We start from the raw sequence: 20,075 nt of genomic DNA, 5'->3' as shown, positions 1-20,075 counted from the left end.
CTGGTGCAGGGATGTATTTCAGGATATGCAAAATAAAAAGATATCTGAAGGGACTATACCTCATATTCTAGCAGTAAGTGGTTATTACTATTTACCTAATAGTTGTGCTTGGGGTCAGGGAATGCAAAATTTTTGCCAGATCATCAGTGGTTTTTGCAATACAGTTTGCAGAATCTATTGTTGCTGCAATTCTGATAATCTCTTAACATTGACCTAACACAAAATGTGTTTTCCATTGAGAGTGAACTCAGATCTCAGAAAAGCGACAAAGCAAGGTACGGACAGTGCATACACTGCCTTCAGAGGTTTAATGCATGACTGATTGAAACCTGCTCCATTTTTATGAGATGACACATTAAATAATTCTCATATTTGGTTTGCAGGAATGCCCATTTCTGCTAAGGAATGCTCTAAGTTCATGCGACACCCACAGATATGCATGTCAATAGCAGCAAGTTTAGTATTTAGACATCTTCAGCTACCAACACTGATGTAGATTTATCAGTACTAAATTATGGACACAGGCAGCCTGAAAGCATTTTAACCACTAGATCACCATCCTACTCAGCAGTGATGGATAAACCACAAGACTAATCAAGGCACGAGGAATGCAGCTTCTGTCTGCCCAATGACACAAAGCTCATACTGCACTTACCAGCACATGCTAGGTCATTTAACCCTTGTACCTTCCCTTCTCTCTAAATTTAGGAACACTGGATCTGCTCAGAGCGAGACTTAAATATCTGTGAGTCTAGTACACTCTGCTGCTTATTCTGGTGTTAACAGCAGTGTCTTTAAATACCCGGAGGCAACAGTTAGGTATTAATTTTCATAGTGCATAATAAGGAAATGGGCCTGGTTCACATTTACAAAGCCAGCTGTGAACTTCATCCAGCAACAGGTCAAAGGGTTTTGTTCAGCTTCATCCTTTTAACTTTTGCCTGTAACAAAGTGAAAGCAAGGCACAATATCAAAAAAGGATAATATGACCTTTCCAAAGAAAGCTGTTCAATGATGTTTGAATATCCCAGTGACAACTTCAAAAACTTCAGTTAAATGTGATGCCATAATTTTGACATTTTCTCCAGTATGGAACAAAAGGAAATTCTAATAGTTGGGATTTTCCATAACCCGAAAGTTCTATGTCTGAACTCCAACTTTCTGCTTTTTTCAAATAATCCAATCTTTACATGAGCAAGACTGTTACTAAATGGCAGGTCACTGCCCCCTTCTTAGATGATATCTACTCATCTCTTTCTCTGACTATACATCAATTTCTTTGAGCTACAATGATAAAACCATCATCTGATTAAAATGAAGGGAGGGGAAGAAATGACATGAGATTAGTCAAGAAAGGAAAAGACATTTACTCAGCAGAGAGAAGTTCTGGAAGAGACACACTTTACAGGGTTCAAAGAGAAATGTTTAAAGCAGAAACAGAGAAATCTTCATGAAGGTGCAGGATGAATGGATGAAACAGCAGGGGAGAGAGCAAAAGACCAGGAAATGGGAGGAGAGGCATAAACCTGGGAAAGTAAGGATGAGCAGGGAATAGTCAAACAAAAGTAATAAAGTAGAAAAATGCACATCTGTAGAAAATTTAGACTTTGAGGAAAGAAGTCACAGAAAAAGAAAATATGAATAAAAAACAAAAAGATGCAGGTAAAAAAAAAAATGCAGTGACAAACAGGATAGCAAACACAGAATAACCAAGTCTTTTTTTCTCTCCCTCATGTACTCTTTTGTTGCCTCTGTTTTTTTGTTACCAACAGAAGACCCTTTGGAGAGATGTGCCATGGCATTATATAAAAATGCACAGGTCCTGCAGCAAATCTATTATTTCATAGAAGGCAGAAGGGACAGAATAGCAATTCAGAAACACTGTGATTTAATAAAGCAGAAAGATCTAACATGAATTTTGGAAGTAGAACTGAAGAAATAATAAGAAGGGTTACTTAAAAACCGAGGATAGCAGAGATGGATGTGGCTGTGATATTGATGGAACCGGAGAAGATATGTGGAAGAGAGGAGGACTACAGCACCTTCAGACACTTTCAGGACTCTAAATGAAAATTTAGCTTATTAAATATATATATATATATATATATATATCATCCTAAAGCTTCTGTACTTCTTTATGCAGCAGGTATAAACAAAGCTATAGAGATTCACGAACACTGGGAAGATGAAAACTTACCTGTAACTCCAAAAATTCTGCTAGCCATATTAGGTGATGTAAGTGATGAATTACCCATTCCCATGTCAGATTTTTTAATGCAGATTCCCAGACATTTCTCCGTTACTTAGTTTTCACATTTCTAGAAATCATTGCATGATTTTCCATTGTTCCTTTATCAGGTCTGCAGTGGAAAATTTAATTATTAGAGTTTAAACTATACAATGTTTTGAGTACCCCCTGTATACATATAACTGATCACAGGAAGAGAAGCTTGTGTTGTCACTGTCCATTCACTTAATATTGGGCTAGATTTTCAACTGGATCTCCACAGATATGTAACTCCTTAGTTATACATGGAAGAAAATGTTCCCCTTCAAAATAGAGCTATTTTCATTAGAAAGAAGGTGTCTCTTGTTGTTTTTGTTTGGTTGGTTGCTTTATGTTTGTTTCTAATACTAAATCAAGGATAAGACAGACTTCAGTGAGCTGGTATAGCATTTTGAGTAACCTACATTTGGATTTACCTTCTCTATTGATTAATATGTACCAACAGACACCGTTAACTATGTATAGTAATGAGAGGTATCTGGACATAGCAGGAGTTATGTTTACATTATATAAGCAAGCAGGAAAGAAAAAAAAACATAGGAAGCAGAAAGGTGACCTGTAAATCATCTATCAAATAGGTAGTTTCTGAAGAAAGAGACTTTACAGTTGCATCATTTGTCACAATCCATTGTGCAAAGATTATTGAAATACAATATCTGTCCTGGTTTCAGTTAGGACAGAGTTAATTTTCCTCCTAGTAGCTGGCAGGGTGCTATGTTTTGGATTAGAATGAGAAGAGCGCTGATAACATGCTGATGTTTTAATTGTTGTAGAGCAGTGCTTACACCAAGCCAAGGACTTTTCAGCCTCTCTCTGTCCTGCTAGCGAGCAGGCTAGGGATGCAGCAGGAGCTGGGAGGGGACAGACCCAGGACAGCTGACCCAAACTGGCCAAAGGGGTATTCCATACCATCTAACGTCATGCTGAACAATATATAGGGGTGGCTAGCCGGGGTGGGGGGGCCGGCTGCTCGGGGATAGGCTGGGCATCGGTCAACGGGTGGTGAGCGATTGCATTGTGCATCACTTATTTCGTACACATTATTACTATTAATACTATTATTATTATTATTATTGTTGTTATTCTTTTCCCTGTCTTAATAAACTGTCTTTATCTCAACTCACAGACTTCACTTTCCCGTTTCTCTCCCCCATCCCGGAGAGGGAGGGGGGAGGGTGAGCGAACGGCTGTGTGGTGTTTGACTGCCAGCCGGGCTAAACCACAACAATACCCTAAGGTCTTTTGGTAGTTAACAAAGTAGAGTGCTCAGCAGTGTTAATATTGCCCTCAAATCCTACAAATACTATATAGAGTTTGTATTTTAAATCATAAATAATGCTTAAACTTGGCAAAACAAATTCCTGAAGGTGTACAGAAAGAAAAGTGCTGGTCAGCAGACTCTGCTTGTTTTGATTTGTAAGACAGGTACAGGGAGGTGGAGGAAGGACCTGCAGAAGGTGAAGAAACCTTGTAAATAAACAAGACCTTCTGAAAGTGTCTGTTTTTGAAGAATTATTCAGATCCAGGCTTCACAGAGCTCAGCAGGGGAACAGAATATTTTGTTTTGCTGATAAACACAGGCTTCCCCAGATTTCCTCACCATTGTGCACATATCATGAAACTAATTACTCTAAATTCAATGGACATCGAACAGTTGTTTCAAAGCCAATGATTAAAAGAGCCCTGCCCATTTGTAACCAAATATTCTCTTTAACTTCATCCAGACTGGTAAGTGTGCCATGAATCAAGAATCTAATGCCTAATCATACAAGCAGTCTCTGGTGCAGTGCTACTTGCTATGGCATTTTTCCAAAAATCCATGCAGATGCCACTAAACTTCAACTTTTCTTGAGGAGCTTGGTGAGAAACTTTAGGGAGCCAAGACTGAAGCAATGGATAAAAACTGATATTCCTAACAGCTACAGATGTCCAGGAAGGATGCTTCTTCTGCCCTCTACACATTTCTGTTAGTTCTTCTCAAAGCTAGTCAGTTATACTAATATGCCTCAGTCCAAATTTATTGGATAAAAGGGTTTAAGTGGGTATTTTTAGGTAATAAAGAGTAGATGCAGAGAAAAAGTATGCCAGTAATCAGAACTGGAGTGAAGGAACAATGACCATGGAGTATTAACTGCATTCATTCTATTACGGAGCAAATTCCCCACATTACCCCAGAAAGTGAGGGGATCCACAGAGGGTCTCAACCACTCACTGATAACAAAGGCCTGTGGTATCTGGGATGTATATGTATGCTGCAGCACTGCAGGTATATATATATGGAAACATAGACATATACACAAGCAAAATTCTGATTACAGATCGGGGGGAAAAATTAACCATTAGAGTGTTCAAGCAAGTCCTGAGAGGCTGTAGCACTTCATGCTTGGAGATACTCAAAATGCTACTGACCAAGACTCTGAGGAACCTGAACTAGTCTGAACTGCTTTGAGCAAGGACTAGAGTACAGACCTCCAGATGTCGTACCCAACTTAAATTACTCTATTATGCTATTGTACAGAGGGATCTAATTAAGGTTGCCCTCCCAAACCAAAAGTCTCAGACCATACCTTAGGAAAATTCCATTCCAAATACCTTATCAGGTATCCAAATACCTTATAGGAATCAGGGAGACTTTACCCCTGTGGAATTCACTACTAGGATCACTGAGCTGTAAGAAATAATTCTACGGCAACATCCCACAGTTCACTCTTTAAGAGGTTGCACGTGTATCTGTAAGTCCATATAACTTCCTATTTCCTATACCTCTTACAATTCTCTACAAAATAATCAGCCAATCCAAAAGTCTGTTTCCATACCAACATTTTATGTTACATCCTTATACAATAAACTTTCTTCTTTATTGACACTGAACCAAAACCCGCAGCTAAAATAGAGATCCCAGCAGAAATCTTATAGTGCCCAGTATATTATAAGTATTCCAAAGATTTACATAAATGATGTCATATTTTTAACTTCTTCACTATTTCAGTGTCATTTAGAGTAATTTGCAGTTGGTGATTTACAGAGCAAAAATGTTCATTGTAACTGTGCTGTGTTGAACAGTTTTTACTGTGCGATTTCCCTATAAATAATGAGTATTTTTTGTCTGTTTCATGTAAGCATTAAACAGTGCAGCAAAGAGCAGTGGCATCATTCCAACTTAGTCTTTGCCAAAAAGCAAATCATAACTCTTCTGATGATGTTCCCTGGAACCAGACAGACTCTGCATGTATTAGAAGTATATTTACATCAACTTTTCATGGAATAGGGAAAATGGTACACAGCATTATCAAACCTTACAATTTTTACCACATTTGAAATGTGTTAACTTTTCAACTTTTCACTTGAAACACAGAATCATCTAGGTTGGAAGAGACCTCCAAGATCATCTCGTCCAACCTCTGACCTAACACTAACAAGCCCTCCACTAAACCATATCACTAAGCTCTACATCTAAATGTCTTTTAAAGACCTCCAGGGATGGTGACTCAACCACTTCCCTGGGCAGCCCATTCCAATGCCTAACAACCCTTTCAGTAAAGAAGTTCTTCCTAATATCCAACCTAAACCTCCCCTGGCGCAACTTTAGCCCATTCCCCCTCATCCTGTCACCAGGCACGTGGGAGAATAGACCAACCCCCACCTCGCTACAGCCTCCTTTAAGGTACCTGTAGAGTGCGATAAGGTCACCCCTGAGCCTCCTCTTCTCCAGGCTGAACAATCCCAGCTCCCTCAACCGCTCCTCGTAAGACTTGTTCTCCAGACCCCTCACCAGCTTCATTGCCCTTCTCTGGACTCGCTCGAGCACCTCCATGTCCTTCTTGTAGTGAGGGGCCCAAAACTGAACACAGTAATCGAGGTGCGGCCTCACCAGAGCTGAGTACAGGGGGACAATCACTTCCCTAGCCCTGCTGGCCACACTGTTTCTTATGCAGGCCAGGATGCCGTTGGCCTTCTTGGCCACCTGAGCACACTGCTGGCTCATATTCAGCCGACTATCAACCAGTATTCCCAGGTCCTTCTCTGCCAGGCAGCTTTCTAACCACTCATCTCCCAGCCTGTAGCGCTGCTTGGGGTTGTTGTGCCCCAAGTGCAGGACTCGGCACTTGGTCTTGTTGAACTTCATACAGTTGGCCTCAGCCCATCGGTCCATCCTATCCAGATCCTCCTGCAGAGCCTTCCTACCCTTGAGCAGATCGACACATGCACCTAACTTGGTGTCATCTACAAACTTACTGAGGGTGTACTCGATCCCCTCATCCAGATCATCACTAAAGATATTAAAGAGAACTGGCCCCAGTACTGAGCCCTGGGGGACTCCACTAGTGACCGGCCTCCAACTGGATTTAACTCCATTCACCACGACTCTTTGGGCCCGACTACCCAGCCAGTTTCTAACTCAACGAAGCATATGAAATGTAACATATTTTTTAAAATGAAATAAGACCAAGAAAACTAGCAGCAGACTTGGCATGGACAACATTAAACTGCTCCAGTTTTAACAGGAAATGTAGGAGATTGTTCAGCTACTACAAGATAGAGATACTTCACAAGAAAGCAGCACTAATTCGTCAAAGTCCAGTCTTAGTGGCAGAACCAACAAATGCCTTAACAAATATAGGTGTCTTCTAGTCAGAGAAACCTAGATAAAGAAAGATATATGAAGCCATGTGGAAAAGAAACAAGCAGCAGAAAATATGAACTTCACCAAAACATTGCCAAAAAAATACATTTATAAATAAAAATATAACACTAGTGAAAAGAATTGCAAGAAGAGACAAAAAGAAATCCACCCTCAGAACCCAAGATACTGAAACAACAACTGAAAGTTAGGGGACTCAGGGTTAAAAAAAATATATATATATTAGCTGGACAAGATTCTAACCAGGAAGTTTAGGTTAATTAGACAGCTACATCAAACTTTCACAAACAGCTCTCAAGAAATATGTACCAGGCCAATCCTACATACACTTTGATTTACAACCAGGGAAAATCTTCACACTAGGAAATGTCAGCAAAATGAAACATAATAAAGTAGACAGCACCTGGAGAAACGTAATGTAAAATCGTAAATTATCAGCTCAAACTGGACAACGTGTTACACTGAAACTACCAGTAAAATCAACAAACATTTCAGCAAAGTATCAAAGTAAGAAAAGCAAAGGAAAATGGAATAATCATTTAAGCACCAAAGAAGGATAATTTTTAAGAACTGTTTTTGTGTTACATGGTATAGGCATTCATATTTTAAGAACGAAAGGAAACTTCTTGCAAAGGAGAGCAGGCTGAATTTAAAGATATTTGACTTTTTTCAACTGTTGCATAGAAAAACCTAATCCACTCATCATAATTTTTCAAAACAGAATGCAACATCTTTTTATTTTGTCAACAAAAATACCCATTATCATGAAGATTTCATAAGAAATATAATTTGAGCAATTGAAATATAAATCTTGAATGTCAGAGCTAACTACAAACCAGCTTCTGCAACTCAAATGTTATTTCCATGTTAGCATAAGGATGTAATTTCTAAAATATGTAATTTGTCAAACATTTCCTCACATCCAAAGTTAGCCAGAAAAAGAAGATATGGCAAGAAATACCAAATAGCTGGAGCAACATGGGCCAAAGCAAAATGTAAAGAAAATATATAGCACTTCAAAAATAACTGTCTCTTCTGTAAAGTTTCATATATCACTACTCATTCCCCTCTTCTAGATTGTCAGTTTGCTTAAGGACAGGTCAGTCCCCTGTTCAGAATTCTATCAAACATAATACACTTGAGGGATGACTGCTGGTCTTTTGCATTCCCTGTTTGGAGTTCAGTGTTCACACTGACATATGTGCATAAAGCTTGAGTAATAAAGGTGTCTTGCATTAATCAGATTCACCTTTACAAGGGAACTGTTCCTGCTGATGCTTTCAGAAGTACTTTAAAAATGAATATTTTATATGAGCAACACCACTAGCGATATCTACTATTAAGGTTGCTGGGCACTATGTTAGAAGTTTGCTTTCTACTCAATTTTAAGTTAGCTTAACTTTAAACTTTTGCATTTATATTCCTGCCAGATACCTCTCAAACCTACAGATATACCTCTTTATTTATGGATCTTCATATTTCAGAAAAAAAGTAATTCAGTCTTTCCTGAAACCAGAAAACAAGTTGCTTGCCAAGGTCAAAATGAAAAATTTGAAAATTGTTTTGTTCTCGGGTTATTGTATCTGCATGTTCAAGACTAAGGATTGGAAAAAGTATAGAGACACTAATAAGTCTTTTGAACTTCATACAGTCATTAATTCAAATGTCAGGACTTGAAAATTCTCATTTCATATAGCATAAGTAAGAGATATTAAGGTTTGGTTGCTATGCTCTATCTGAATTTCATTGCTCCTGAGAGCATGATCCATTTTGTCAGAGTTTACTATGCTCAGACAGGACTATGTCATCTCCCCAGTGCTACAAGATACATGGCAGATAAGCATGAGTTTTGAGGAAGATGTTGCTGAGAGAAGAGAGCCAAAGAAAAATGAAGGTAGAATAATTGAGGAAGACTTCTCAGAACATACCAAAAGCTATAAAGTATCTTTCCTTTTTTTTATATGGAAAATCAAGTAATCAGTTTTCAAAATTAGGCAGATAAAGTTGGTTGGCTCTTTAGGCAACTTTTATCTACATGACTCAATGTCCCATTTGATGCTAAAAATAAAAATGAATATTGTACAATCGATATATTTATCCTGTAAGCTGAACAAGACTCATGAAAAAAAATATATATATATATATGTAGCCTAGTAATTGGAAAGTATAACGTATATGCCCAGAGTGGGGCAAACTGAACTCTCCAGGGTAGCCTCAGCATTAGCATTTACTGCTTTTTGAGTCTTCCATTTCACAGCCTTCCTGTTTTTTAAATATAACTTGGAATCTTTCCTATTTTCTTTTTAGTGTTTTGTTACTGTTCCTTTAAGATATACCACAAACTTCTCTAAAGTGCACTAATTAAATTTATAATGACATTGAAATATCTTGTTCCAAATCCCTTGCAGAGACTGCTAAACATTTTCGACTTTGTCTGTGTTTCTATCTCTTTCTTTAATCTGCAAGAGGGAAAAAATACCAAAACCTGACTTAGGAGCTTGCAATGTTTGCCTGATGCAATTACATTCTTTCCTCTATCGTTAATTCAGAAATGTGTCTTTCCAGGTATCCATCTCCGATTTGTGAATAACACCTCTCATATCATTTAAGGAAGCAAACTATATATAAAGTTTTGCATTTCCCTGTCAGTGTTTTCTTCAGGGGAATTTAAAGGGACTTCAGCACTATTGGAGAGAATGCCTCAGTCATGACATATAGATGTGCATTTCAATTATCTAGCTGAGCACAAAGACAACCCCTTCTACCTTGTTACCCAGAGCTTGCTGAATGTTATGCAGGAGTAGTGCAGAAGACTGAAGTCACAAGTGACTTAGGAAACCAAGATTGAAAAGGATCACCCGGTTTAAAGAGTCCCATTGTCCTCAGTTACAGAACTTATCCAAGGCATGTAAGATCCAGCCACTTTTAAAAAAGCTAAGCCAAAAAACACTCAAAGCATGTGAATTTACTGTGCATAGGGAGGTAGTAATCTCTCCCTTACCATCCTAAGCACGCAGTCTGGTTGGGCACTAATTGTCGTGCCACTGCTCATATGCTTTCCCATCAGCTGTTGCTACTTGTGGCTTGCCAACCTCTCTTTCCCCATAAATTGGAAAAACTTAAAATCTTTAGCCAAAAGACTGAAAAGCCATAGAAAAAGAGGAAAATTAATAAAGAGAACTACTAATAGCATGGATCCTTGCAATAATGTTTGATAAAAATGCTAAATTTGATTTGCCAATCAGTTTCCCAAAGTGAAGGACAACTGGTTTGGCTAGAAGCAGGTATGTTGCTCTTTCAGACTGAATAAAACCTTGCATTGATTTCAGGCGCGCTTTCAACCCCTTATAAAAGCACAATATGAAATGAAGTGAGCCTATTCCAGAAGTCCATTTTGCTAATAAACTACTGAGGGGCAATTATGGAAACTAAACATTTACATACAGTGGACAATAACACAACTATTTTGAAAACAGATGTTTTTGAGGAGAAACGTTGTACAGCATGAAATAATTGGAATCATTCTTTAACATCGGAAGGGTTTGTTATAATTACCATGGGGGCTGTTTGTACTGACCTACCCAGGCACCCTCCTGTTTTACTGATATTAAGACCACTTTTTTTCCTGCATTCAGCAGGTGATTTTATCTCCCCACAGTGTTCAGAAAGGACTGAGTCAAACCTTGAGGGCCTAATTCTCATTTGCTCAAAAGCCATATTGCACATCCAGAACACAAGGGCTTTTTTTAAGTGGGCGCATACTGTACTTAGGCAATGAGGTACAAACTACCTTTGGTGTAAATAAAAAGCAGGGCACTTAGTGTGCATGTTTCACAGGTCATCATGTGGTGAGAGACTGTTTCTTGTAAGTTTAATAGCTTTTAGCTAGTGTGCAATTTCAGTATAAGCTCCCTACTGAGTCATTCTTCTCCATAGCTGGGGGAACCACCTGCTTTCATAGTTATTGCTAAGAGCAATAGATGGCAGTCTTAAGTATAAGATCATATTTAGAGTTAGGAAAAAAAATAGGAGGAAAAAACTTCAAATTCTATGAAGAATTATCCAAATAATAGAAGCCTGTAGTTGTCACCTCCTCAAATCACTCACAGAACCCACCTCACAGATCTTAGAGTCTGTTCTTCAAGTGTTTTAATGTAAAGCTGTTGACTAACAAAATGCCTCTGAATGTTCTGAATGCATGTTGTATTCAAGACATTTCTATCTGAACTCACAGGACAAGATGACCTGTAACATGGAACCATCAGGGTGTTGTATATATCCATATATCCATATGTTCTGATAGACAGGCATAGGCTTCCGACCGAGTCTTGTCTGAGATTTAGAGGGGATATTACCAGATGTCGTGCAGACGATGCAAGTCTTGTTCACCTCCTTTATTGTTGTTGTCTTCACTTCCCCCCAAAGAATGCGCTGTGGAAATATCAGTGACTGACACTGAATAGAAGCAGTTTCCTTCTCAAAAATGTCATGTACTCTTATAAAATAGAATGAATTGAGTTTTACAATCCTTTTACTATTCCATTAACTGCATCCTAAAGTACCTGTCATTCTATCAGTTCAAATACTTCACACTTGCAAGATGCAAGCCGAGAAAGTTTAGGAAAGATAGAGCAGCTATAAAATGATGCAGGGTAGAGAAAAAATTATTATGGTTTTGATTAAAATGTACTATAAAAAGTAACTGAAAACTAGATGGGGAATTACAGCATAGGTGACAGAGGTCTGCAGACTGACTATTCCAGCTTCCCTGCTGGGAAAACGCAGCCCCCAACAGCAGGGGAGTTGGACCGGATGATCTCTTGAGGTCCCTTCCAACCTCTACAATTCTGTGATTCTGTGATCGTAATGGTCAGTACTGGCTTGAACAACCATAAGTTACAGCTTTCCATCCTGCTGTTGATTTTGAAAAATATCTCTCTATAAATATTTCTACTTGTAGAAAAGTCTATTGTGTGGTAACATTTATTTTATAATTATCATATATTAGATGTTTTTAAATGAAAGTATGATAGCAAAGAGGACATAGATCTGAATTAGATTCAATGAATTCAAGACATTCGTTGTATTCTTTATTTTTCCATTATTTGTACTCTGGCATTATAATGTCGTACCATCTTTGATCTAAGTTCCTGGTTTAATAAAAGCCAAAATCAAATAACCTCAGTAGCCAGTTTCACTGCAGATGGCAAAATAATTTTTTCAATTATTTCTTTTAGCACATTTTTCATTCAGAACAGTCAATAATTTTACAACTTCAGGAACAGTCTTGAAGATAGAGAATAAAAGATACAGAAAAACCTGGAGGTTTTTTACTTAGATTTTGCCAAGAAGCAATGAGACATGACTGAAAAGCACATAAAGTTTTGAAAATGTTATAAGCAGGCACATGTTATTATGGGCACAAGTGAAAGAGATACAGCATAGTGGTAGAGCTGACTACATTTTCCTTCATTTGTGTAGTCTGGCCTAATCAGACTAATTTTACTAATGGCTTTAATTTAATATATAGTCTGAGCAACTCCTTGCCTGTTGAGTGCATATGCAATGATGCCTACAATGCACCTTATAGTTCTGGTCCCACATCAAGAGGAAAACAAGACTCCAGGATTTGTACTGAGAGACAGGTGAGGGGCAAATAGGAGACCATAACTGTAGAACAAGTTCCCTGCAGTCAGGAAGCATCCAGATGCCCATCTAAAACAGCAAGCAACATCATGGAGCACCTCTGCTTCCTGAGGCAGGCCTGCCAGTATGTTCCTAACTAACAGCTGGAGCTGTTTTGTCACAAGCATAAGAATTAAATTTACTAGACTTATTCTCATATGTAATTAAAAGAGAGGAATCAAAACTCAAAACTGAAAAGTTGTTGTGTTTCACAAGGTGTCATGCAATGTGGCTTTATTCCAAAGGAAGAAACTCTGCAAAGTCTAAAATCCTGTGTGAAAGAAAATTCAGAGGAAAAGAATTACATGTTCCACCCTCATTTGCTTTTAAGGAGAAAAAAAAAAAAAAAGCTGATTTTGAAAGTACTTAATTCTGTAAACTGACATCATTCTGTTGATTTAACTGGTGCCATAATGTTTTGCTGAAGACAAGAATCTGGCCTGGGTCATCTGAAGTAGCTACTGTTTCCCTATGTTGTTTCAAAATAGAGAAAGCAAAAACAAAGCATTTACCAGGTGAACATATTTATTACAAGCTTCTACACATGTTACAATTAAAATTAGAAAGGAAAATAAATGAATACTTAGCATTCTTCCTAAGTAAAGTATGCATTCAACTTAATTAAAGAAGGAAAACTTATCCTTTCAGTTATTAAGCAAAAGAATATTTTGTATGAAGGATTTTCTTGAGCAGCTCTTCAAGCATTAATTGATATACTGTGGCTTAGTGGTTTAATTATTTTTAATTTTTTAATTATTTAATTATTCAAGAATTACTTAGTGACTCCAGAGAGTGGACCATTGGAGGTCATCCGAAACTACCATCTGGCTCACTGCACTGAAGAATGGACTTTACTAAATACTCATGTTAGATATTTCAGCTACTTCCATACAGAGGGGAAAATAGCCCACTGATATGGCCAAAAACTTCTTTCTCCAAGGTATTGTTCCGAATGCAGCAAAAGAATAAACAATTCTGTTGTTTGAGTGATTCCAACCCCACACTCCCATCCCTGTTGCTCGATTTCAAAATAACCATCTAATGCAGAAAGAGTTCAGTGGTTCAGCTGACACCAACTTGAATCACAGAATCACTGAATATCCCAAGTTGGAAGGGACCCACAAGGATCATCCAGTCCAACTCCTGGCTCCACGCAGGACCACCCAAAAAAACAGACCATGTAGCTGAGAGCTTTGTCCAAACACTTCTTGAACTCTGGAAGGCTCAGGGCTGTGACCACTGCCCCGGGGAGCCTGTCCCAGGGCCCGACCACCTCTGGGTGCAGAACCTTTCCCTAACCCCCAGCCTGGCCCTCCCCTGTCCCAGCTCCATGCCGTTCCCTCGGGTCCTGTCGCTGTCCCCAGAGAGCAGAGCTCAGCGCCTGCCCCTCCACCCCCCTTGTGAGGGAGCTGCAGGCTGCCATGAGGCCTCCCCTCAGCCTGCTCTGCTCCAGGCCAAACAAACCAAGCGACCTCAGCCACTCCTCATATGTCTTGCCCTCCAGACCCTTCACCATCTTTGTAGCCCTCCTTTGGATGCTCTCTAATAGTTTTATGTCCTCCTAATACAGCAACGCCCAAAACTTACTGCAGTACTTGAGGCCGCAGCAGTGCAGAGCAGAGCGGAACAATCCCTTCCCTCAACCGTCCAGCAGTGCCGTGCCTGATGGACCCCAGGACAAGGTTGGCCCTCGTGGCTGCCAGGCCCCGCTGCTGGCTCATGCTCAGCTCGCTGTCAACCAGAACCCCCAGATACCTTTCCACAGGGCTGCTCTCCAGCCTTGTCCCCAGTCTGTGCCAGACTCGTCCCAGATGCCAAATCCAACACTTGCTCCTGTTAAACTTCATATTGTTAGTGATTGCCCAGCCCTCTAATTTGTCAGGATCTCTCTGCAAGGCCTCTCTACCCCTGAGGGCATCAACAGCTCCTCACTATTTAGTGCTATCGCATTCAAGTGCAACTTGAGTTGCCATTTTAAATGTAAAGTGCTGAAGGCTAACAAAAGCGTGCTGGAAGTTTTGCTGATGCATTTTGCTGCAACCAACAATTAATTGTGCTAATTTTAAGCAAAGTAAACTACTTGATAGAAAGATTGTTCTCAAACTTCATACTTCTAACAGCCCTTTCATGTCATTCAATAGTTGGCTGCACAACAGAAACAAAGGGAATTTTTTCCAGAATTCACGTAAGAAGTTGTAAGGAATGTACCTCCTTGTGTGATACAAGGTACCATGCCATGTAGAAGTTTGTCCAGGTGTGGATGTATCTAGTGACAATGAAGATTGCATCAAGACCAGAACAAGACCGTATTTTCATTTAAAGAGAAAAATTCAGAGTGTTGTGCTGGCTTTAGCAAAGTTTTTGTGCTTGAAGTTATCTGGTTAAACAGCAATGTCAGTTGCCTGCATAACCCACGTATTGGGGCACTCCCTAGGAAGAGCAGGCATTCAGGTCTATAACAGATCTACTCAGTTTGATTTGGAACAAGCTTAAGAACGTTTACTGAATGTGAGACTGAAAATATGACTTCAAGCTCAAGAAGAAAGACATGTCTGAGCTTCAAGGGACATCAAAGAAAAAAATTCATTCTGATGAGAGGATAATTATACTCCAGAAATAATTTGTTCCCATGTTCATATCCATCACTTTGAGTATCAGCTATCAGCACTTTAATAAGCAAACTTTCATCTCTAATACATGCCCCAAAAAATCACCTGTTATAACTCTCTCCAATCCAGATCTTTATGATGCTGTATAGTTCCCTAACACATAAGATTTCGTACTATTCTCTTAAAAATACTTGTATTGTCTTCCCTAATGACTGTTAAAATGTAGGGGTTGATTCATTTCACTGCCTTTTTAAACTTTCTTTTACTACTTATTTTACACAATTCACATTTAATCTTAATGAAAGGAATCAAATGGCAAGCTTCCCTGTTATTAATAGTGTCTTAATAGTTTCTAAAGCATCATGTATTTAAAATGAAAATTCCTATTACATGATGTCTCTATAGGTACTCCACAGAAACAAATGGCTGCTTTGGGAGACTTGCAATGAAGGATTTCAGGAACTCCTCCCAGCTCCATGCCAGAAGTTTGAATTCAGTTCCAAATGGGAAAGAGTGAAACTATCTGAAAGTAACATCTACTTTGATGGAGGGAAGAGGAATTAGCACCAACTGTATTTCTGTTGAAAGTTTCTGGAGAATCCAGCAAGTTGGTTTGTATCAAAGACTATCACCTTGGAAATTATGATAGTGAATCCAGAAAAATGAAAAAATGAGGCTATCATGAAATCCAAATAACTAAATATACATGTGTGTGCATAAATATATACTTATTACATATGTACATATTAATATAAAATCAATGACTACATGTCTTAAATTATTTAAAGAGCAGAATTCTTTTATAAGGTTAGCAAGTAGTTTTGGAATAATTAGAGAAATTATTTGGCACACAATTCTTTGCTTGGACTTGAAATGAGAGCAGAAATTGTCCAAGCTAAAAACAGATCAAGTTCTGCATTTTATTTATATGCATATACACACACACACAGTAATAAATACTACTATCTCCCAGGAATGTACTATCCAAACCAATGATGTACGTATATTACAAAAATATTATTGTTTTATGCCTGCTTTTTATTTTGATCAAGTGTAGTTATGGTTCCCTCCTTGTTTTACAGACTATTCGTCTGGAACTTCCACCTGTTTTTCAGGTGTCACATACACACATAGATTTCAAAGACATTCTGCATTTCCACATCTCATTACTTTAAGAGAATATCATAGACTCTTAACATCCATGATGAATCAAGCCATAAGTTTCACCTTTTTTTTTCACAGTATATTGATTACTAACACATGGCATCTGCTCCCCTAATTGTACTGTATTTAAACACAATTTTCATTCCTCTGGATAATAACAAATACAGTTGTGTTTGACCACTGGGACTGATCAAGAAACCAGTTAAAGAACTTTCCTGTTTACCTTTAGAAATGCATATTCCCTCCAAAATACCTAACAGGTTATCTAATCAATATTAAAGCAATTAAACCCCACTGTGATCTGTCCCTCCTCCAGATTTCTTTATGTATTATTGTCTCCTTCTGGCTTATATGCCCTGATCTACTTTCACTAACTGTCTGGAACTGTATATTACACAAAATAATTGATTATATTTATTCCATTCATGTATCAACTTATCTTCCTGTTGCAACCATCTAAAATGAGTGTCCCTTTCTTCTATCCTATCAATCATTTCTTTATAGTATCATCCTTTTCAATGGTTTAACCCTCTTTCATCTAAGGGAACTATCTCGTAACCAGCCCTTAAATATGGGGGAGTTTTATTTACATTAATGTTGACATAAATACTTTGTCTCCTTTTGCTCATCTTTAGCTTCAATGTTTTAACAGTCTCTTAGGCTCCTGTGACATTTCAGCATTTTAGTGTGGAACCATACATTCTGATTTGTTTCAGGCTGATTCTGAGGATAATGAATGACAGAACTGGTATTTTTCTAATTTAAAAAAAAAAAAAAAAAAAAAAAAAAAAAAAAACAAACAGGTGCCTAGTTTGAGAAAACAGACACTTATTAAATAATGCATATACTTTGGCCATTCTGTCACACAGACTACTGATTACTGATGACAGATACTCTAATACAGCAGTAATACTTTGATCTAAACGTCCAATTTCAAAAATATGACGCACCAGGACTGCCATGATGACTTCATGCTTTGTTTTCTATGTCACCTTACGGAGCCAGTTTTTCCTTGCCCTCTCCTAATCTGTTTTATACCCTGTCCCAGAAACTGTTAGACCATTACCCTGTAGGAGTAAGGGAATGGAGGAGATGGTTGTGGCCCTCCATTTGCTGTACAGTTTTGTGCCTAATGAGCCGAAGTTAACTGTCCCACACATGCACTGGGGTAGATGTTCTAAGTCAAAGGAAAAAGTTGTGCTGAAGAGAGGAGAAAAGGATGTGCTATCAGCCTGCATCCATGAGGTCTACAACCTCAATGTTTCTTGAAGATGGATCCTGGGGAAACCAATTGGATAGGAGGAAATAATAATGGGAAAGAGAAATGTGTCCCCATGAAAATTTCTAGTAAATTAATGAACTTTTCCTAGTGAAGGTTTCAAGTCAATTATCTAACAGTCTTTCATATGAAAACTCAGATTCTAGAGTTTGTCTGCTGTGCAGTGCTGTTGAATGGCACAAGGTCTAATAACGTAAAGTGCCTTTATTCTCAGTAAATATTTTTTCTATCTAAAAAAAATAACCGTCGTATTAGATTTGTATGTGCAGGAACAGTGCTAGTTGCTCTGATTATAACCTATACAGGTTCATTCATTTTTCTAATGTACCAGAAAGTTTACAAAGAATGAAAGGAAAAAAAGAGGAAGGTGAGATAAAATAAGAATGAAATGATTCTTATTCCAGAATTGTGCAGTGACTGTGAGTTATGTCTCAGTGGGTTCATCTGAAAAACCTCTGGGAAGACAGAACCAAAATTAGAGGCAATCATCCATCTCACAAATTTATGAACTGAAATTTTAAATCGGCTCTAAAAACAAAGGAAGGAATGATTATGAAGGTAATAAATGACAACATGAAAGAGAAGTGACAGTAAACCAAACATAAAGAAGACAAGCACAACTTCACGGTAGATAAAGCTTTTTGAGACTTTTACCTAAACTTTAAATAGACAATAGTGTTTTAATACTATATAATTAGAATTACTTAGTCCCAAACCTTTTGCCTACTCTTCATATTCTGAAGTGAAAATTAGTATTTCTGTGTAGACAGGAGATGATTTGTAGGAAAAGTACATACACCCTTTTCAAGAAAGTGCTTTGTATCTTAGTTTTAATAAAGTGACGAGTTTCAGAATTAAAATCAACAACCCTTCAAAGTTTCCACTTGCTATCATTTACATCATACATTACAGTATCATTTGCCAGGTTCAGTATTTGAAATTACCTGCCCCTCATTTTCTACTTCTGTTTCCATGTAGAACTTACAGTCTTTAGACACTTACTTTTTGAAAAAATAAAATCTCTGACCTTGAAAATATTAATAATTAAAAAAAAAAAATTAGATCTTACTCTGGTTGTCAATCTTATTTCTTCTATTTTTTTCTCCTCTGGCTGTGCACTTTATTTTTGAAATTATAACCTGAAGGACTTTTAAATATACAGTGCTGTGCAAATGCCTGCTAAATAGCATGATATAATGTTCTAGGGAATTAAGGCAGCTACCAACAATAAATTAAATGAGCATTGCTCAATCATTCTTCTCTACTGTGTTTGTAAGTAATAGGGCAGATACAGTCATTAGTACAGCACAGCAGAGGGAATTCTTAGCAAATAAAAAGTTCACAAAGTCCTTAGGTGAGGTTTGTAGAGGCACGACTGAATTTGCACTGATGTACTTGCTGCAGGTAATGTTGATATGACAAATGCCTGCCAATATATTCCTGAAAACCTAACAAATATAGCAGTATATAATGTTTTCATAGATCTTACTCTTTTATTGCCTTTATCATTTTTCTTGCCCACCAGCTGCCTCTATTTTTCTGCTCCAGTGGCTGTGTCTCCCAGTATTCAACAGGAGCACAGGCCAAACTCATTAGTATTCATCAGTTCTGCTTTTCCTCCACTCTTCTAAAGTTCAAAAGGTACTGTAACAAAAAACCGAGGGCTCTAACCAGAAACTAATATCCCTATTTATCTTCATGTGTTTCACTGGGATATAGACACAAAACAGTAACTATTTTGTCCCAAATCACAAGCTCTCATAAACTGCTGTAATTAAAACTCTAACATTTCCTTGAAGATTAGAAGAAGCTCAGAGATTCACAATTCACTTGTGGCCACCTCTGTGGGAGGCCTCATCAAGGAGGTTCCTCCTTTCTAGCATCTCTAAGTTTCTCAAGAGCCATACACCTCATACAAATGAGCACACCTACGGTAGTGTGACACTTTTTTCAGTAATTCTCTTTAACTGTGCTGCAGCTCAGGAGGTTCCGAACTCTCACTCTCATCCTTTTCGATGCAATTTACTAACTTGATCCCTAGCTAAGACAGCAGACAACTATAATCCCTCTCTTTCCCCCAGATTTATAAATAAAGTAACTGAAAAGTTCTACAAAGCTGCTACAAGCAAAATTAGGAACATTATCTAGGTCGCTAACATGACAGAGCCAGCTCTTACATATTCAGCTCTTGATACCATCCAGCTCACTAAAGGACTAATAACAGAAAATTTTGCCAGGAGCTATGAGCTCATCAATTGCAGGTGTCAGAGAGAAGAGAAACCCAGGCATATTAGTCACCAGTCACAGGATGAGGCACCAATGTGATGCAGCTGCAAAGAAGGAAACGAGAAGCTAGAATCAAGCCAGGTGTTTCCAGGAGTGACTGGAAAATATTAATCATTGTCAAAA

General features: G+C 38.1%; 1 long non-coding RNA gene across 2 annotated transcripts in view; it reads right to left on the bottom strand.

The window, feature by feature from the left end:
- The window catches only part of LOC121077815, a 45,208-nt gene that overhangs the window by 12,989 nt on the left and 12,144 nt on the right, over positions 1–20,075 (bottom strand). The window contains exons 1-3 of one of the 2 annotated variants that reach the window (XR_005824323.1): positions 14,202–14,632; positions 12,981–13,083; positions 865–941 (exon numbers count right to left, since the gene is read on the bottom strand). This is a non-coding gene — a long non-coding RNA (uncharacterized LOC121077815). Of the gene's footprint in view, positions 1–864; positions 942–12,980; positions 13,084–14,201; positions 14,633–20,075 lie in introns of those variants that run through there. The other variant, XR_005824324.1, reaches the window with a different exon arrangement.

The sequence above is a fragment of the Cygnus olor genome, chromosome 14, assembly GCF_009769625.2.
Source record: "Cygnus olor isolate bCygOlo1 chromosome 14, bCygOlo1.pri.v2, whole genome shotgun sequence".
NCBI classification, from domain to species: Eukaryota; Metazoa; Chordata; class Aves; order Anseriformes; family Anatidae; genus Cygnus; species Cygnus olor.
Note: the sequence above shows the minus strand (reverse complement) of the source record. Positions and strands in the feature narration are given on the sequence as shown.